Source organism: Podarcis raffonei, chromosome 5 (genome assembly GCF_027172205.1).
Source record: "Podarcis raffonei isolate rPodRaf1 chromosome 5, rPodRaf1.pri, whole genome shotgun sequence".
Classification (NCBI taxonomy): Eukaryota; Metazoa; Chordata; class Lepidosauria; order Squamata; family Lacertidae; genus Podarcis; species Podarcis raffonei.
Window position 1 is genome coordinate 4,418,564 of NC_070606.1, and position 7,659 is coordinate 4,426,222.

Consider the following 7,659-nt stretch of genomic DNA (forward strand, 5'->3'; position numbering starts at 1 on the left):
AAGGATCATGGAGCTCAGTTCAGCCCATTCTGGAAAGCTCTATGCACTTCTTTGCACAACTAATTTGTGAAATGATGGATTTAAGAACAACAAAGTATCTGCCCCTTAGGTTTATAATTCAGAAGGCAAGGAAAAGGAATTGAGAGGGAGGTTATCTGAGTCAAAGGTGGCACATTCATGAGCGTGGTGCCTTACTTGTATTTTTCCCTAAATTAAGAAGAGGAGCCAGCCCTACTATTAGGCAAAGTGAAGTGACTACCTTAGGTGGTAGGTGCTGGAGGGGCAGGCAGTAGCTCTTAAGTCCCCCAGCCATTCCGCTGCGTTGGAGGGCAGAGCTGTACACAGCATGTCTTGACCCCTGAACTAGCTTGCTGGTTTAGGAATGAGCATGGAGGACACTGCCCCGTCACCACGACTGGATTAAGATTCAACTGCCTGTCTGAATTGACTTCTGTATGTGGCAGGGGCACCATCTTGCCCTTCACCTCAGGCAGCAAAATGCCATAGGTCAGTCCTGCTAAAAAGCCCCCAACACATTTCCTCGGAGGGAAGATGGCTGCACAGTTGCCACTCTCATTCATGCCACTAGGGCTCCTTCAGAAGAACTTCCCAGTGCATTGTTCCTAAACAGAGTCAACACAAATAAGAGAAAACGTCCTTCCTCTGTAAATGAAAGCATTCTAAAAAAAATAGATAAATGCCAGGAATACCTGACTGCTATGGAACATGTTCTATACATGTAAAGTATGTAGAATATACACAGTTTAGGGATGTATACCTTTTCAGAGTCATTGTGTATTTAAAATACTTTATGGAAGCTTTTCAGTGGAAACCTCAAATAATTTCAGTGAACCAGAGACAAGTTTGTTTCAAAGGAAAATGGGTTACAGGCTGAAATGATGTGCTAAATGTGACCTTAGTGTGTGCGTGTCAAGCACTCGGCGTTACTTTCATAACTAAGATAAGGAGGACAACGTGTGATGGTTAAGTGCAGGCTCATCAGCTTTCTACCCCTTTCCGCTCTTGCTCTTTTGAGTGTTGGGGAAACAGGGTTTCCCTCCAACAGAGGTTCTGGCAACTGGAAAAGTCCAAGCAACCGTTTAGTAGCAACTTCTCAATTTGTGATCAGAAAGGCTCTACAGGGCTGTTGTGTATGAGGCAATGAGCACTTTTTCCATAATGGGCTATTACAAATTTTGAGGAGAATATATTTTCCAGTTGCTTGCAGAAAACAGTGGTATTGGGGGTTCCGTCTGACAAATTGTCTCACAATAAGAACAGTGTTTCCCACACTTTTACACCTTGTGCCTCAAATTCAGATCCCCAGATGCCTCCGCTAACCAAACACCAGTTATCTGCTTGATGGTTGAGCTGAGAGGAATAATTGCAGCTGTGTTTGCAGCTGTATCATGGAAGGATATCTGTACTGAGGTAGGATATTGGAAGTTTTGGGTGGGGGTGAGCTAAATCATTTCCCCTTCCCACACCTTGTTGCCAGATTCCAGCTCCCCTCAGACATCCACCCACCAAGTGCAGCTTGGAAGGGGAAACAAGGCTGAGTAGGGATGGTACTGAAGAAGGTTATCCACTTGCCTGCATGGTCTGCCCGGGAATCGTAACAAATCTGAATGTTAGAAAAAGAAGAAGAAAATTTCCTGCAGTGAACAGAGCCTGGACTGTGATTTGAAAGTCTCTATTGAAACTGAACCAGAACAGAATCTGAACAAATACTTAGATTAACGTAGCTGAGGTAGTAGACCTGTACCTAGGTGATGTGACTTGTGAGGCTGCAGGAGAGATTGCCTCTGACTGAGTGCTCATCCATCCATCCATGAAGCATATGCATGCATCGTGTGCTGCCTGTCAGGAAGAAGGGTATACTAGATCCCTTCTCCAAGATACAACATTTTCTCTCTGGGTTGTTTTTCTTTTTGTTAATATAAGGAGAAGCGTTATCTCACGTGAGCCTCCAGCTGCAGTCTGAAGTGCAACAATCCAGAAACAGATTTACCACCACAGTGGGAACTAGGCCCAAATTATATCTCATTAGACCAATTAACTGGCCCTGCTCCACTGTAGCATAAATAACTTACTGTAACCCATAAAAACTCCTGTAAAGGGAGGCCCATAATACTTCAAACAATCACACTTCCATTTTCCTACATGAACCAGAGCTGAGCAGGCTCTGAAGTTGTGCTGCCCCACCTACCTAACCTTTATGGCATGAATCTGAGTGAAACCAGAACAACTTCTGGTACAGATGAGCCTGAACTGAAACGGAAACAAGATTTTAACAGTAGGGCACACTGGTACTTATGTACTCCACTCCCACCTTGCATTCAGCCCACCCTGTGGGTTGAGAATCTAGTTAAGATTGGAAATTCTGTGAACCGCCCTGAGACCTCTGGGTATAGGGCGGTATATAAATTCAATAAATAAAAAAAATAAAATGTCAAACACTCATTCATCAGTTATGACTAGGTCTGCCAGCTGGCCAGAAAGAATGGGAAAATCTGTTCTTGATCTGCTAGTGAATTTTTTTTAGAAGTTAATTTCTGCAGATACAGTGGACATTTGAGAATTCAGCATCCCTGAGCTACAATTCTGGCCTTCTGAAACCATCTTCCAGAGCAGCCAATACAGCTCCCATCAGCAACGTGTGGTGGTGAAGCAATGTTTAGCGGGTGCGGTGTCTCTTCATAGTGCCCATGCGAATAAAGACTGCATATGTATGATATAGCAGGCATACTCTAATACATAAGCACAGTATAGCAGTTTCTAGTAAACATCACGTCTCTGATGGACGTGAAAAACGAACTAAGAGCGTGCAGCTGAAAACTGAAAAGAGCAGCCACACACAAGATCAGAATGAAAGCCAAGATGTGTGCTTACTATCTATAAATTTATGTATACCTATTCAGAAAGATTATGTCTATAGCCTGCGGTTTGCTTGTTAATATAAGAATCATTATCCTTCATTTTTCTGATTTAATAAAGGGCTGCTAGACCACAATCCAGAGAACCATCTTGCCTCTTTAACAACCTAGTGATCATGGACCGTGATACAACCCAAAATTCCTTCTACACCAACCCAGTTCCAGTTCTGTTGCCCACCCTCTTCTCCCACAAAGGGCCTGTCCACACCAGAACAGAATGTGGGCCCCATCCTAGTGTTTGCCTGGGCTTTTCCCTTTCACACGCATTCCCTTTCAGTCCTGTTTGTTTTAGCCTTGCCAATGTTTTTTGTTTAACACACACACACTTAGGTGGTGGGGAGTCCAGGCCAGCATTGGGATGGGGGGGCATCATGTGGATGCCCCTACCTTAATGGGGAGACAGTCCAGTGCAAACCCACATTTTCCTCTGTGTGGACGATCCCTCTCTGTGGAGCAGTGCAGAAATCATACTTGCTCCAAGAAATGGGAGGAGAAAGGGTTGGTAGATAAGATTGCAGCCTGGAGATCCACATTGTAGTAAATTTACAGATGAAGCGGAGAATTTGGTAGGTGCATATCCTGCTGCCCTTTCTGCAATTGCACACCCACCCTGGGACTGTGTGATATTCCTGTTTATTGCAGGAATACAGGGAGTGGGCACACAGAAGGAACAGGAGGCCTCACTTCATCCGTATGAACACCCTGGTTACAAACCTGGCAATTCTGGCGAATGTTGGGGCTGAAAGAGCACAGAAAGTCAGCTTTGGGGTTGTTAAAAGAGAGGGAGCTGTTCTTCAGGTTGTCCCTGGCAGCCCTCCTTTATGATGGCTCATTGAAATCTCCAAAGACGGACAAGCGTCAATTATCATTTCCATAGGGTAGAGGGAGGCAGTTGTCTATCAGTGCAGGTGTTGGCAAATGGCGTCAAAAATTTTGTGGCTTGACAGCACTCCTTGTATATTTGTGAGTGAAACGGCTTTTGGTAAACTTTATTTTTATATTTTTAGTACTGTTGAGAATATTTAAGCACTACACATTATACTTTGTGCTTGCTTGCTTATTAAATAAAGACATGTTCCGTGTATGGTGGGTTGTCTGCTTTTTATCTCACCCGAAGGAAGCAAAAAAGCAGCTTGGACAAGGGTGAAGAACCTCAGCCTTGGGAGCAGGATTCAGCTGCTAGGACTCTCTTTCTGGCTTATCAGGACTCTCCCCAGCCACACGGTCAGACCCTTTAAGGACCCTGCCTTGCACGCTCCTGAGGGTTTGCCTTTGGAGTGCTGATACCACTGTGTGTGTGTTTAGAAAGCAGCACCTGTTGTACAAAGGTGATCTTTGCATTCATTGCTCTGTCTACCTTCACTTCTGGTGCCAAATGCCCCCCTCCCACTTCCCTGGATGTTGCCCAGGCGGGAATGTGTTTTTTGGATGAAAAAGATTTTTGATCCTCGAGCTAGGAGGAAGGATTAAAAGTTGAATGAAAAGGTAGGGAAGAAGATAGCTGCACTCATAATAATAATACTAACAATTGCAACAATTATTATTATTATTATTATTATTATTATTATTATTATTATGCTGCCCATCTGACTGGGTTGCCCCATCCACTCTGGGCAGCTTCCAACAAATTAAAACACAGTAAGATATCAAACATTTAAAACTTTCCTATACAGGGCTGCCTTCAGATGTCTTCTAGAAGTCAGATAGTTCTTTATCTTGGCATCTGGGGGGGGGGGCGTTCCACAGGGCGGGTGCCACTACCGGGAAGGCCCTCTGCCTGGTTCCCTGTTGCTTCAATTCTCGAAGTGAGAGAACTGCCAGAAGGTCCTTGGAGCTGGATCTCAGTGTCCGGGCTGAATGATGGGGGTGGAGACGCTACTTCAGGTATACTGGATTGAGACCGTTTAGGGCTTTAAGGGTCAGCACCAACACTTTGAATTGTGCTTGGAAACATACTGGGAGCCAATGTGGATCCTTTAGGGCTGGTGTTATATGGTCCCAGCGGCTGCTTCCAGTTACCAGTGTGGCAGCTGCATTCTAGATTAGTTGCAGTTTCCGAGTCACTTTCAAAGGTAACCCCACGTAGAGCACATTGCAGTAATCCTGGTGGGAGATAACTAGAGCATGCACCATGCTGGCAAGACAGTCCGCGGGCAGGTAGGGTCTCAGCCTGCGTACCAGATGGGGCTGGTAAACAGCCACCCAGGACACAGAATTAACCTGTCCCTCCATGGACAGCTGTGAGTCCAAAATGGCCCCCAGGCTATGCACCTGGTCCTTTATGACCATAGTTACCCCATTCAGGACCAGGGAATCCCCCACACCTGCTCACCCGCTGTCCCAAGAAATAGTACTTCTCTCTTGTTGGGATTCAATCTCAATCTGTTAGCCACCATCTACCCCCCAACTGCCCAGACACATAGGACATTCACTGCTTTCACTGGTTCCAATTTAAATGAGAGGTAGAGCTATATGAACACCCAGCCAAAACCCCCCTGACGATCTCCCCCAGCAACTTCATAAAGATGTTGAAAAGCATGAGGGAGAGAATAGAGCCCTGAGGCACCCCAAAAGTGAAAGCCCAGGGGTCCAAACACTTACCCCCCCATGACTTTCTGCACACGACCCAGGGGGAAGGAGCAAGGCCACTACATAACAATGCCCCCAGCTCCCAGACAGTCCAAAGGGTACCATGGTTGACAGTATCAAAAGTCTCTGAAAGATCCAGCAGGACCAGGAAAAAGCTTTCACCTCTGTTCCTTGCCCGCCAGAGATCTTTGACCAGCATGACCAGGGCAGTTTCAGTCCCATGATGAAGCCTGAAACCTGATTGGAATGGGTCCAAAGAGTCTGCATCCTCGAGGCGTGCCTGGAGTTGTTCTGCGACCACCTGCTCAATTACCTTGCCCAGGAATGGAATATTTGAGACTGGGCGATAATTGGCCCTAGCGGCTAGGTCTGAAGATGATTTTTTAAGAAGTGGTTTGATGACAGCTTCTTTAAGGGGGTCTGGGAAAACTCCGTCACAGACGGAAGCACTCACCACCCCACAGGGCCCATTGCCCAGCCCTGCCTGGCTTGCTTTTATGAGCCAAGATGGGCAAGGATCAAGGAGACAGGTGGTCGGTTTCACTCATCCAAGCCGCCTGTCCACATCCTCAGAGGTAACAGATTGAAATTTGTATTGCTTAGCCAAGGGCCATCATCAAATCACTCAATAGTACGATTAAAAAATGGTACACCACTCAAAATATAATCTCTCCAATGGTTCCATAATCAGAAATATCACACCAGTTCTGCACAGGAAGTCATACAATTAACAGCAGTAAAAGCTGTACTACCTTGAACTGGCTGTAGGCCTAGGTTTCAGTTATTTTGCTAAGAATTTCCATAGTTGTTTCTTTCCTTGCATCACAAACACAATAATATTATCATGTGGGTTATACAGGAATTTAGGACGAAATGGTCATCAGTATGCACAGCTTTATCACCTTGCCATCTTGTCTAGGTGAGATTGTACATATATCCAACTAACAGCTACTGATATGCAGAAATACCCCAATGTTTATTTTACAGACTGTGAAATCTGTGATAATGGCCCAACATGGCAATCTTATATTAATCCAAATAAATTTTAAGAAATCTCCAGCAGATGGGAGTGTAGTGCAAGCAAACCGCATATGCAAAAGGCATAACCGCAGTAACCATTCGCTGCTGCAGGGAAGGAAGTATAGAACCTGTTTATGCGCTAAGACTGCAATCCTGAGCACACTGACTAGGGAGTAAGCCCCAGCGAAAAGTTAGCCAGCGCCCTATGCCAGGCTCTCATATGGCCTCTGAACATGGAGATTTGCTGCTACAGCTAATAATTTATGATTGACATTTGCTCCAAGGATTTGTTTAATCCTTTTAAGAAGCCACTGCCAGCAAGCATATCTTATGATAGTGAATGTCACGAGCTAATTATGTGTTGTGTGCATTTTCTTAACCATTTTGAGGAAACTTAGGAAACGGGCTGGGGCTGGGGGAATTGCTTAAGCCTAAAAGCAGCACAGGAAGCCAGAACAATTGGGGGTTGTAGGCAACCAAGTCAGAGTAGACCCACTGAAATTAATGACCTACGTTAGCCATGTCCGTTCATTTCAATGGGTCCACTCTGACTAGCATTGGATGCAACCCTAGGTTTTCCTGCAGAGAAGGGGGATCCATAAATGGGTCGTCTCTGCCCATTCACTTCGCTGGCCAGGAAGAAGTCAATGAGAAGGGGTTATCTAAGTGGGACCGACAACCTCTCTCCAGTTCATTTCTTGCCCAGCTCCACGACAGGTCACTTATTGCATTGCTCCATTTTTTGCAGGGTATTTTTTTTTATTTCTTGGCAACTGGCAGTCTTCCTAACATTCCTCTCTCTGCTAACCAACCACAGGACCACAATAAAAAGTACCGTATTTTTCGCTCTATAAGACGTACTTTTCCCCCTCCAAAAATTAAGGGAAAATGTGTGTGCGTCTTATGGAGCGAATGCAGGCTCCTTGGCTTCAGCGATAGCAACGCGAAGCCTCCAAAGCGCAGAGGGAGCGCTTCCTCCGCACTCTGGAGGCTTCGCGTTGCTTTTGCTGAAGCCTGAAGAGCGAGAGGGGTCAGTGCGCACCGGAGACTCCTGGCTTCAGCAGAGAGGAAGAGCTGAACAGCGCCCCTTCAGCGAAGCGGGAGGAGAAATGGA